The following is a 13796-nucleotide window of genomic DNA, read 5'->3' as shown; positions in this document are numbered from 1 at the left end:
TACATATCCACAAAGCACGATGTCAGAAGAAACTGTGAATCTGCATTGATCATGGCTGGAACCAGAGTTATTGTAAAAGTTGATACCCATAAGAATATATAGATGTCTCTAATGTTTAGCTTGCCCTAAATATTAGCGCACGCTAAAAACGCTAGTGTGCCTTAGTAAAAGAGGCCCATATATACTTAAAAATTTGCGGGTTTCTAGGGAAAATCTGACACATACACCTGAAAAATAGCAAAACATCAGAAAAGAGTCAGTCCTTAAGAACTAAAAAGGAAATCTGGAAAAGAAAGAAAGTACAGATCTATAACAAAATTCATAATTATATGATCCTGTTCTGGTCCCCCCACACGCCCCCCCCCCCCAAAAAAAAAAAGTTAGTGCCTTCAAATTGCTTGTTGTTTTAGCTAAATTGAGAAAATAAGTATTAGTAAATTTTACCTTTTTAGCTAACACACATATTACTCAGCTGATTGATATTCCCATCACGATCCCCCACCCTGCTTAGTTCTCCAATGTTAGCTACTGCTCCCCTTGTTTTTTCTTTGTCAACTTTACAATATTTTCTTAAATTGTAAATTTTCCTAATTTTTCTGTAAGCCACATTGTGCCTGCATGTGTGGGAAAATGTGGGATACAAATGAACCATAAATAAATAAATAAATTATAGTTTAAACAAAAGCTTAATTTATCGATGTTTGCACAATGCAACAATTTTTGCACATTGTTAGGTCTTAAAACCTCATTCTAATCTTTGAAACATTTGACAACTTGTTTCTTAAATAAAGTATAAAATATTTCTGTTAACATCATCTGGCTCTGAGTTGAATTTATCCAAATAGTTTAAGTTTCCCTCGAATAGCTTAAGGGGTCTTTTACTAAGGTGCGCTAGCACTTTTAGCTCGTGCTAAAAGTCAGCTGGTGCTAAATGCAAGGCCACCGAGAGGGGGGGCAGGGGGGACAAAATTCCCTCAGCCTCCAAGGGGGGCCCGGCGCCGGCATCAGGCCGCCAGCGTTGCAGTTCCCGGTCTCACTTACCTGCCTCCTCAGCTTCGGGCCCCCTGCCTTCTCTCCCTGGGTTCCACCTTCACGGAAACCGGAAGTTACATCAGACGAGGGTGGGACCCAGGGAGGGAAGGCCAGAAGAGAGGCGATCTGCGACTGCCGTTTTGAATGCATGGGGCACGGAGCCGTGGAGGCAGGCAGGTGAGACCACAGACTGCAGCGACGGGGGGTGGTAGCGGTGGGGGGAGCAACAGGGGCAGAGGAGGCGGGGCGGCCTTGCCCCGGGCCCGGCCTAGTCTCTCGGTGGCCCTGGCTAAACGCCAAGATGCCCATAGGAATATAATGGGCATCTCAGCATTTAGCGCCAGCTGATTTACAGTACAAGCTAAAAATGCTAGCACACCTTTAAAAAAGACCCTCTTAGATCATTTCAAGTGAGGCTAGTTTAATTTGGCTGACTCCCTTTAAAAATTGTGCTTCATTTGAGGTAAAGTGATATGATTGCAAATTTATGGGTAACATAAGACAGGCACAAGTTCCAAAGAGGGGTGGGTTATATTAATGGGGGTCTTATGGGGCTGGAGGTATTTTTGATTATGTAAGAATTTGTGAAGGTATGTATCAAGGGTATATGGCTGTGTGTGCATGTGGGGGTGGGGTGTTTATGAAAGGATAAATAAGGGATGAAGATAGATAGATAGATAGATAGATAGATAGATAGATAGATAGATAGATAGATAGATAGATAGATAGATAGATAGATAGATAGATAGATATTTGTGTGTGTGAGCTCAAATGATTTGCGATGTACCATCATTCATTGAAGGCTTCCACTTTACCCTTGCCTGCCAACATTTCATAGCATTTAGCTGCTTCTCATATGAGGAAAGGCTAAAAAGGTTAGGGCTCTTCAGCTTGGAAAAGAGACGAATGAGGGGAGATATGATTGAAGTCTACAAAATCCTGAGTGATTTTATTTATTTATTTATTTATTTTATTGCATTTGTATCCCACATTTTCCCATCTATTTGCGGGCTCAGTGTGGCTTACAATACATTGTGAATGATGGAAATACAATGTGTTACAGTACGATTTTGGGTTACATTATGAGGAGTTCTGGGAAGACAAAGTCAAGTCAAAACATCATTTGGAGCATAGAAACAATGGAATGTTACAATGGGGAAAAGATAGGGCGATAGAACAATAGCACGAAAACCTTATAGTATAACAATTTTATATGTGGGTGGAGTATTAATTGTGGAGAAAATACGGGGTAAGAGAATTCAGAAGAGGGTGTATTGATGCATTTCTGTTAATGTGTGTGGATGTAGAACAAGTAGAAGTAAATCGATTTTTTACTCGTTCCAAAAGTACAAAGACTAGGGGACACTCGAGGAAGTTACGTGGAAATACTTTTAAAACAAATAGGAGAAAATATGTTTTTCACTCAATTAATAGTTAAGCTCTGGAACTCTTTGCCAGAGGATTTAGTAACAGTGGTTAGTGTATCTGGGCTTTAAAAAGGTTTGGACAAATTCCTGGAGGAAAAGTTCATAGTCTGCTATTGAGACAGACAAGGGAAGCAACTGCTTGCCCTGGGGTTTGTAGTATGGAGTGCTTCCATGATTTTGGTTTGTGCCAGGAACTCGTGACCTGGCTTGGCCACTGTTTGGAAAACAGGATTCTGGGCTAGATGGACCATTGGCTACTCTTATGTTCAGAATTTGGTGGGATGGTTTATTCTTTGAAAACAAAAATTGACCTGGACAAATTTTGATGTGTTCGAGATCAGTGGTTCTCAAACCTGGTTCTGCACTACCTTCACTGCATGCAAATATCTTCCATGAATATTCATTTTGGATATCCTGAAAACCTGACTGGCTGAGGTGCCTCCAGGACCAGGCATGAGAATGTTGTGACTTCTGTGCCTCCTTTAGAAAGTTGTTTTGCCCACAGGCAGATGGGCAGGCACCTTGTTAGGTAATTCATAGCATTTCATATGTTAGGAATGGTGGGAAAAAGAAAAGAAAAAAAGAAGTGAGGAATACAAGAAGAAGCTAGCCTCTAGTCTAACAGAAATATAATATTTTCATGTTCACAGCTCCTTTAAAAACAAGAAATTCATGGCTTCATAGATACAAAATAATGTTCCTCAGTTTAAAAATCTTTCACTGTGAAAGGCTTATTCTTGCAGGATTTATCTATTTATGCATAATATTTCTATGGGCGTCTACACAGTTAGCACATGATAATTTTTAACGTGCACTAAAAATGCTAGTGCACTTTTGTAAAAGGGGCCCTTAATGTTCTACACAATTATTTGGACAAATGTATTATTTGATTGTAACCTAAATGCATTTAATTAAATATTTTTCATGATCATAACAATCATTGTTAGTTCACAGATGTTCAGAGTTTAATTAATATATCAAGGAAGAACTACTGCCAGATTGTTTGAGCTCTCCATCTGTTTTGATCATCCCACTTGATCAGCCACTGTGCCCAACACTGCCTGTTGCTTGCGATGTTTCTAGCCCTGCCCATAATGACATCATTGGTGAAGAGGCCCGTGCAGATTACAGAGTAGAGATCTGCACGGAAACGGGGAATGCGGGATTCCCACGGGGATGGAAGCAGTTCTGCAGGGATCCCATGGGGACGAAAGCACTTCCTGAGGGGTTTCCATGGAAGTGTATTCTGCACTTGCGCCAGGCTCTTACCTACCGATTACCAAGTTCTTTGAATGCTGTCTCCTTCTCCTCCTTGCTTTAACAGCACAGATGTGGAAAGCCATTAAGGAGGTGGTAGAGATATAAATGGTGATGAAATTCAAAAAAGCGTAGGATAAAAACAGAGGATCTCTTATTAGAAAATGGAAGTTATAAGAAACCTAAACTTAAATGGTTGCATGCAGGGCCGTGCCTAGGGTCTCTGGCGCCCCCCTGCAGACTATCAGTTGGCGCCCCCCCCCCCCCCGGTGAAAATGATCGCTCACCACTTGCTACACTGACAGGAATTGTCAGCAATATTCTTAGAAACAAATTGCTATACATTGCAAAATAAGATAGCAGATGTAAATTCTCAAAGTAGACATATTCCAAACGCTAAAATGAAAATAAAATGATTTTTTTCTACCTTTGTTGTCTGGTGACTTTCTTTTTCCGATCATGCTGGCCCAGTATCTGAGTCTGCTGCTATCTGTCCTCTTAACTCCATTTCCAGGGCTTCCTTTCCATTTATTTCTTTACTTTCCTCCTTTCTTCTTCATTTCTTGCTCTAGATCCATTTCCAGCAATTTCTTCTCTCTCCCTGGGTCCTGTCCTCCCATCCATGTCCATCCTTGTCCCTCTCTGCCCTTCCCTCCTCCATCCATAGCCAGCAATCCTCCTCTCTCCTCTCCCCTCCATTTCCAGCAAATTGTCCTCTCCCTGGGCCCCCATGTCCATCCTTGTCCCCCTCTGCCCTTCCCTCCTCCATCCATAGCCAGCAATCCTCCTCTCTCCCCTCCCCTCCATTTCCAGCAAATTGTCCTCTCCCTGGGCCCCCATGTCCATCCTTGTCCCTCTCTGCCCTTCCCTCCTCCATCCATAGCCAGCAATCCTCCTCCCCTCCCCTCCATTTCCAGCAATTTGTCCTCTCCTTGGGCCCCCATGTCCATCCTTGTCCCTCTCTGCCCTTCCCTCCTCCATCCATAGCCAGCAATCCTCCTCCCCCTCCCCTCCATTTCCAGCAATTTGTCCTCTCCTTGGGCCCCCATGTCCATCCTTGTCCCTCTCTGCCCTTCCCTCCTCCATCCATAGCCAGCAATCCTCCTCTCTCCCCTCCCCTCCATTTCCAGCAAATTGTCCTCTCCCTGGGCCCCCATGTCCATCCTTGTCCCTCTCTGCCCTTCCCTCCTCCATCCATAGCCAGCAATCCTCCTCCCCTCCCCTCCATTTTCAGCAATTTGTCCTCTCCTTGGGCCCCCATGTCCATCCTTGTCCCTCTCTACCCTTCCCTCCTCCATCCATAGCCAGCAATCCTCCTCTCTCCCCTCCCCTCCATTTCCAGCAAATTGTCCTCTCCCTGGGCCCCCATGTCCATCCTTGTCCCCCTCTGCCCTTCCCTCCTCCATCCATAGCCAGCAATCCTCCTCTCTCCCCTCCCCTCCATTTCCAGCAAATTGTCCTCTCCCTGGGCCCCCATGTCCATCCTTGTCCCCCTCTGCCCTTCTCTCCTCCATCCATAGCCAGCAATCCTCCTCTCTCCCCTCCCCTCCATTTCCAGCAAATTGTCCTCTCCGTGGGCCCCCATGTCCATCCTTGTCCCTCTCTGCCCTTCCCTCCTCCATCCATAGCCAGCAATCCTCCTCTCTCCCCTCCCCTCCATTTCCAGCAAATTGTCCTCTCCCTGGGCCCCCATGTCCATCCTTGTCCCCCTCTGCCCTTCCCTCCTCCATCCATAGCCAGCAATCCTCCTCTCTCCCCTCCCCTCCATTTCCAGCAAATTGTCCTCTCCCTGGGCCCCCATGTCCATCCTTGTCCCTCTCTGCCCTTCCCTCCTCCATCCATAGCCAGCAATCCTCCTCTCTCCCCTCCCCTCCATTTCCAGCAAATTGTCCTCTCCGTGGGCCCCCATGTCCATCCTTGTCCCTCTCTGCCCTTCCCTCCTCCATCCATAACCAGCAATCCTCCTCTCTCTCCCTTCCCCTCCATTTCCAGCAAATTGTCCTCTCCCTTCACGCGATTCGCGAACCGCTTAGCACTGCTTAAAAAAAAAATTACACATCAGCAGGAACAGGCTGCTTCAGCCAATCCCAGGGGCCTTCCTTCAGCGTGTTCCGCCCAAGGGCTGAAGGAAGGCTCCTGGGATTGGCTGAAGCAGCCTGTTCCTGCTGACGTGTAAATTTTTTTTTAAAGCAGTGCTAAGCGGCAGCGCGGTTCGCAAATCGCGTGAAGGGGGGGGTGGGGGGGTGGGACGACGCGACGGCAACGAAGAGGAGAAACAAGAGAAGTGCTGCGTGTGCCGGTAAGCTGCTCAAAGGCACAGGGGACGCCGTCAACACTGCCAGGTGGGGACCGGAGCCGGTTTTAAAGGTCATGGTTGGGCTGGGGAGGCTTAGCCTCCCCAAGCCTCTTATACGGGGCGCCTATGCCTCTGCTCTTTCCTCCGCACCCTGGGGCCTTTAAATCTTTTACTTCCGGTCGCAGCAGCGTCAGTGAAAGCGGAGCGCTGCCGACATCTCCCTTCGCGCTCTTGGTTCCCTCAGTGTCCGCCTTCTTCTAGAAGGCGGGACACTGAGGGAACCAATGAGTGCAAGGGAAGGGAGACGTCGGCAGCGCTTTCACTGACGCTGCTGCGACCAGGTAAAAGATTTAAAGGCCTCGGCGGCGCGGGGCGAGAGTAAGCACCGCGGCGGCGCCCTCCAGAGGTGGGCGCCCCCCTGCGGCGCTTACCCCGCTTACCGCATCGGCACGGCCCTGGTTGCATGTGTGTGGATGTGTCGAGTGACACTTAGATGGCGACTCTGGCAGTGATGAATTAGGGCTGATACTAGGAGATCTGTATGGTCTGTGTCTCATATATGGCAATCTGATTTAATATGGGCTGGAAAGGGCTTAGACAGCAACTTTAGTAGCTGGAACATGAGGACAGTGCTGGACAGACTTTTACGGTCTGTGTCCTGCAAATGAGAAGATGAATAGGCTGGAGTTGGCTTCGAGGGCAACTCCAGCAGTTGGAATATAAGGCGGACTTCTATGGTCTATGTCCCAGAAACGCCACAGAAAGACCATAATCAAGTATATAATATCACATTCATTGTTGATTTAATCATGGATTGATAATGATTATGTCTATTGGGACTAAATGGACCTTTCCAGTTTTTATCTGCTGTCATTTACTATGTTACTATTAATCCTCTCTGCTCCCAGGTTGATGCACAGACCTCAGCTCTGACATAGACACGAACATCAGATGTCATCTGACCTACTGGCATGTGCATGTGGCGATCTCTTTGACACAGTGACAGTGAATCAAATAAGCCTTACATGTGCGCACCAAGAGTGTTCCAACTTCCGTTCCTTCCTTGCCTGCAGTGCTGCGGCTCAAACCCAGAGAGAGACAGAGAGCACACAGGAATTTTTTTTTATGTGCCATTAAATTTTGCAGGACTGGTTGGGGACAGGTTAAATTCTTGCGGGGTGGGTGGGGACGGGTCGGATTCCCCACGGGGGCGGATGGGGATGGGTTAGATTCCAGCGGGGACGGGCGGGGTCAGGTTGGATTTCTGTCCCCGTGCAACTCTCTATTCCAGAGCTCCCCATCTGCTTCAGTCTGCCCTCTTGACTACCTGCTGTGCCCAGAAGCGTAGCCAGGTTGTGATGCCAGGGGGAGTGGAGAGGCATATGCGCACACATTGTATAGACACAACGGAATGCCTGAAAAATAGGCGCTGTTGCTGTCTGAAGTCCGTTTGGGGGAGTGGTTGCTCCTCTGGCGCCCCACCTAGCTACACCACTGGCTGTGTCCCCTGCTGCCTGTCACCCAGGACACTGCTAGCCTTGCCCCTGGTAACATCAGAGTGTGTGGTAAAGAGGTCCAGGCAGATGCCAAAGGTCCTTGTACTGGAGTAGCCTGTCTTTTTGACATTGTGTCAAAGGAGCATGGTTAAGGAGCTCCTTAGCCTGCCCCTTTGCATGGCCTTGAAAATCTATTGGGGCTGTTAATTTTCTGTTTCCTTTTTCTTTAGGCTGGTGCTGTTTTGGTGAGTTGTTTGTAGTTTTGATGTTTATGTTTTTGTTCTCAAAGCATTGCAATTTTCAAGCCAGGATATATTAGATTTCTTTGAATTGAAGGTAAAAGTTCCTCTTTTCATTAGGTTTAATAGTCAGCAATCCATCCTGGTATTAACTGGAAGAAGCCAAAATGGATCTCTTTTTTTTATCAACCAAGGATTTAAATTAATTGGTGTAAATAGATGCGAGTAGATTTCAGTGCTCAAATATCAAGTAAGCGTATTCTATAATCGGCGCCTAAATCTAGGTGCCAATTATAGAATTCTCTTAATCAGCACGGATTTCAGCGCTGATTTTTTAGGCACCATATATAGATTCTCCCCCTAACTGGCTAAGTTTAGCAGTTAAGATAGGCCACATAAATAGCAGGCCTATCTTTAACCATTAAGAACGTAACCGGTTAGTGCTGAATATTGTCTTAACCGGTTAAATTGCCATGGTCAAAAACAAAACTGGATATTCAATGATGGTCACTGGATATGGCGCAACATTGAATAACTGGGGTCAGTGCCAGCAGCGGCAGCTAACCGCACTGCTTGCCACTGGCTAAATATCAGCGGGAGGGGAGGTAGATTTAATTTAGATAAGAAGTTATCAATCTGGGTTACCGTTAAGATGGGGTTTTTTTTCCCAAACAATTCTTTTTTGGTTTTTATATAGACATTACAAAAGAGAAATTTTGTATGTAAACAATCAGAGCTCCTCCCCTGGGGGAGGTTCCATTCTCTGGTGGCCCAGTGGACATGCTTCCTCCTCTCCTAGCTCTGACGTGGTTCTAAAAATATTTTAAAAGGCTCCACCCCTAAGCTTCATCCCTTCCTGGAACCCTTCCTCTTCCAAAAGTAAAGGAATGCCCTGTCCCCCATGCCCCAACCCTTCCAAATGTGCTGAGGATCCCAATTCACCCCATGTTATAGTATGTGGATAGTCTTGCCCATTATCAAAATCTAATCTTAGTTGCAAAGAAAGCGTACTATGGTATTAATTGTCCTAAGGAATTTTACTTGACAGTTAAGAGATTGATGTATTAAGATTGTCTTGTGGATACTCCGGTTCTGATTTAGAGTCAAGTTTTTGGTGATAATCTTTTGCTAAAATTGTGCATACTAATTCTTATTTTCTGGACAATTAGACACTTTTATCTATTGTGTCATCAGACTTCAAATGGGAAAACAGTCTTCAAAATGCTTTAGAATATATCCAGAAGCAGGTCTCTTAAATGCATAATACATCCAGCGTCTTTGATCTTTGCTCTGCTTCTTTATTCAAATCATTGTATTCTCACATGAGTGAATATGGAGTACTAATTATTAATAAGTCCATTTCCTGCTTAGCTAAAAAAAGATCTGGTGCTGTCCCCTTAAGAACCATAGACTGGATCCATCTGATACAACTAATTAACATCCAATTTTCTGTATTGCCTTTTTAATCAAAGCTTTTTGGAAAAAAAAAAAAAGTAAACAATATGAATTCCTACAATATTCTTGACCCTTTTCAATTTGAATTTTGGGTTAACCATAGCACAGAATGTTGCTGATGAAGAGCTTTGATACTATTCTTCAAGGATTTGAGCTTGGTACATATGGAGGCATATTTTCAAAGCACTATGGAACTTTGGGAGGCTAAGTGCTTTGAAAATATGCCTCCTTATATATTAGTTATTAGCTCCTTCTACCCATCTTGACAGCATCAGATGCAATTAAAAAAATCATAACTCAATGTCTGTTTGAGATTGGCATTTCTGGTCTTGTACTAGATTGATTTGGATATTACTTTTTTGATTGCATACAGCTCCAGTTTATAAGGCATTATCAGGGATGGGGTTTTACTACCAACTCAATACATATAATCAGCAGTTCTTTCTTCCAATTAATGATACAACTGATGACACATTTCATGTTACTACTCTTTTTATATTAAAGAGATTAAAGCATTAGCTCCCTAATTCTATAAACATGAGCACACAGTTCTACAATTAGTTTGAAAAATTGAATGCTCAAGTTATAGAACAGTACCTAACAACTGTTAAACTGGATACTAATTGCCTTTAACCGCCAATAATGACTCTTAAGTGGTACTATTGGCACTAATTTGCAATTATGTACGTAACTACATTGAGGTGCTATTCTATAAAATTATAGTACGATATTCAGACCTTGGAAATGAACCTGGCTAACTCCCATGGTCGGCACTGAGCCCTGATATTCCGTACTGGGCCATTTCTGGTGACCGGCATTGAATATCCAGTTTATTTTTGGCTGGTTCAAACTTAACCAGCCAAGACAATATTCAATGCTGTCTGGATAAGTCTGAACCAGCCAAAGATAGGCCTAGTATTCACACAGCCAAATATGGCTGCCAAACTTTGCCAGCCATGCATTGAAAATAGGCAGATAGCCGGTTATATCATGCAATATAATTGGCTATCCACTAGCTTCTAACTGCCAATTTTCAGTGGGTCATGGCTGGATAGCCGGTTATGGGGCATTTAAACAGCCAAGTGCCGATCGTGGCTGGTTAAATGCTTTTGAATATCGGGGGGGGGGGGGGGGGGGGAGGTTAGTGCCTAAGTTCTATAGTGTGTAACTGCAAAGGGAGTGTTAACATGGGGAGTATAGGTGGGTCAGGAGTGTGTCTAGCTTTTACACACTATGGTGCTCATTTTCAAAACAGATGGACACCTTAAATTGCTTAACAAAACAGCCATCTGCTAAAAACGTCCAAATCTTGATTTTGGAATGTCAGAATTTGGACGTTTCATACTGCGCTTCATCCAAATAGCAAGGGAGTGTGTTGTGGTCATGTTTTGGGTGGCACTAGGGAGGGTCCAGAAGTAGGACATCCAACTGCAATTTTTGAACGGGAAGAAATGTCCATGTCTAAAAACAAGGATGGACCCGATATTCAAACTAATTTAACTGGTCGGCAATGGCCGCTGACCAGTTAAATCATACTTAACTGGCTATCGGTGAATGTTCAGCGGAAGATAACCAGTTATCTCCACTGAATATTCAGCTATCTCAGTGTTCTGGGGTCATTTCAGGGGTGGGTCACACTTAGGAACCGATATTAAGCACTAAGTGGGCTAGGTTAGCATATAAATAGTGCCCCATTAATAGCTGTTCTATCTTTAAGTGCTAACCAATGGCCAGTTAACACTGAATATCGGCTTAACCAGTGATCAGTTGGTGGCCAAAAAATGAAACCGAATATTCAATGCTGGCCACCGGAAGTGGCCCGGAATTGAATATTCAGATTTAGCTCTGGCTGTGGGCTTTAACCACGCTGCCCTCCATCTGCTGAAAATTGGAAGTTGAATGTTTTTTATCTAGACCAGTTTCAGTCATGTCCAAGTTACAAAAAAGTGTTCCAATTGGGCAGCTTACCACTGGAGGGATTAATCCACCAATGGTTGGTGTCCTTCTCCTTCTCTCCTGAAAGTGAAACCAGAAAGGAAAGCACAGATCTATGTCAGCTGCAGATATTATAGACATTCTGAAAACAGAAGCAAGTAGGTCACAGGTTCAATTCCCATCATAACTCTCTGTACCTAAAGATACAGGACACCTGTAAGCCTGAAGGCTATTGAAGTGGTGTACATTCAGTTACAGTAGGAAATGTTCTGTTCCTGGAGGGATCATATTTACTACCCCCCCCCCCTTCAAAAAATGTTACAGTGGGGTTTGAACCTGAATCCCTTGGTTTACAATCCACTGTACTAACCAGTAGGCCAGTGGTTCCCAAACCTAGTCCTGGAGACACCCCAGCCAGTCAGGTTTTCAATATACCCACAATGAATATTCATGCAATATATTTGCATGCATTTCCTCCACTGCCTGCAAATCTCTTTCATGAATATTCCTCTCATGAGCTGTGCTTTATCAATCTCTCTTCTATCTGGCACATCTCCTTTGGATTTCTGCACCCCAATTGCATCACTCTGCATTTCTTCATATTAAAGATTTCTTCTCAGTGTTTCTACTTCCTCTGGGGTATCCACTCTATTGGCTATCTTTGTATCATGCAGAAAAAGGCAAACTTTTATTTCTAACCCTTCAGAAATGTCTCTCACAAATAAACAGAATCGGCCTCAGTTTCAACCCCTGAGGCACTCCACTACTCACCTTCCTTTCCTCTGAGCGAATTTAATTTACCACCACCCTCTGTCACCTGTCGGTCAACCAGTTTCCAATGCAGTTCACCACTTTGGGTCCTAAGTTCAGCTCTATCCGCTTATTCATGAGTCTTCTATGAGGGACTGTATCAAAGGCTTTTCTAGTCCATGTCCTTTATCCAGTTTTTTGATCAACCACTCAAAGAAATCAGTCAGATTCATTTGTCAGGATTTTCCTTTTGTAAAGCCATGTTGTCTTGGATCCTGCAACTCGTTGGGTTCCTTCAGCAGTGACTCCATTATTTTTTACCACCGACGTGAGGTTTACTCCCCACTTCTTCCCTGTTTCCACTTTTGTATTTTCCACATACAGTGCAACTCCTCCACTTCTTCGGCCCTCCCTATCCTTCCTAAAAAGAACATAGCTCAGTATGATCACATCTTATTCATGGGAATCATTGAGCCATGTCTCTGTAATAGCAACAATAGCCAAGTCAATTTCTTGAACCTTTTTACCTAGACTATGAGCATTTGTGCTCTTTGTTTCCTTGAGTTATTGAGTTTAAATGGTTTTCTATATTTACATTACCATCCTCACTGCTGCCATGCTTTTCCTGGGGGTGACTTTCTGAATCCCCTTGGTTCCTTTTGTCACCCCCATCCCACCCTCTAGTTTAAATGTCTAGAAATATACTGTCTGAGTTTCTCAAGGATCCCTTTTTTCCTATCACTGAAAGATGTAGCCCATCATTCCAATACAGCATGCTATTTTTCCATGTACTGCCCCATCCTCCTATATATCTAAAACCTTTTTCTTTACACCAAGCATCAAGTCAGTTATTGAACTCCTCTGTGTTACATGGTCTTTCTCTCTTTTCATATGTAGAAATCACTACAGAAAAAGCTGCAGTCAGAACCAAAGACTTGAGTCCCTCCTCAAGCTTCTGGAATGCTCTCTGTGCTTCAAACTTGCTATTGATGGCCAGATCATTTGTCTCCAGGTGGATTACAATATCAGTATTAGAATCCTTACTCTCTTTTCAGACATTTGGTTTGTACTTCTGGTAGCAGCAGTGGCGTAGGAAGGGGTGGGGCAGTCCGCCCCGGGTGCACGCCGCTGGGGGGGGGGGGGGTGTCAGCTGCGCTGGTTCCCTGCTCCCTCTGCCCCGGAACAGGTTACTTCCTGTTCCGGGGCAGAGAGAGCAGGGAACCAGCAGAGCCGACGCAGGGGCGGTTCGACCCTCCCGCCCATCCCTTGCCGCTTTCCCTCGTCGCTTTCCCTGTTAAGTACGCGCTGTGGGGGGGGGTGCGCTCCAGAGGGGGGGAGGGTTGCCGTGCTGCACCCGGGGGGGGGGGGGTGCACAGCGGCGACCCGCCCCGGGTGTCAGCTGCCCTCGCTACGGCACTGGGTAGCAGAGAATCCAGGAAGGCATTTCAGTAGGTTGGAACCCTTGAACTCTGTTACTAAGTTAATGCCTCTTATAAGGGAGTCTCTTAGCAGTAAGACTTTTCTGCTCTGAGTTGACCTGTCATTGTTTTGTGGATGTCCTTTGGATTGAGTTAGATTCCTTGCCTCTGGATCTACCTCAGTTCTTCTTTTCTGAGCATCATAATGCTCTAGTGCAGCAAAGGAATTATATAGGGGCAAAGATTGGAAGGATGAATGCCTCTGTGACACAGATTGTAACCTACCTGAGCCTACTGTGACCCATATATTCCTCTGCTGCTTTATTCTCTGTGGCAGTGCTGGTGGTAAGTTAGCTGGGAATTGGGTAGTCCTGGATGCTTCCTTAATTGCAGGCAATTCCTTCTTGAGTTTGATGATTTCATCGTTCATAGTTGATATTTGTAGAGATATGGGGCAAGCTCCAAGGTTATGAAACAAAGAAGTGAGGAAA

The sequence above is a fragment of the Microcaecilia unicolor genome, chromosome 7, assembly GCF_901765095.1.
Source record: "Microcaecilia unicolor chromosome 7, aMicUni1.1, whole genome shotgun sequence".
Classification (NCBI taxonomy): Eukaryota; Metazoa; Chordata; class Amphibia; order Gymnophiona; family Siphonopidae; genus Microcaecilia; species Microcaecilia unicolor.
The sequence above is the reverse complement of the archived record's forward strand: the minus strand, read 5'-3'. Positions refer to the sequence as shown.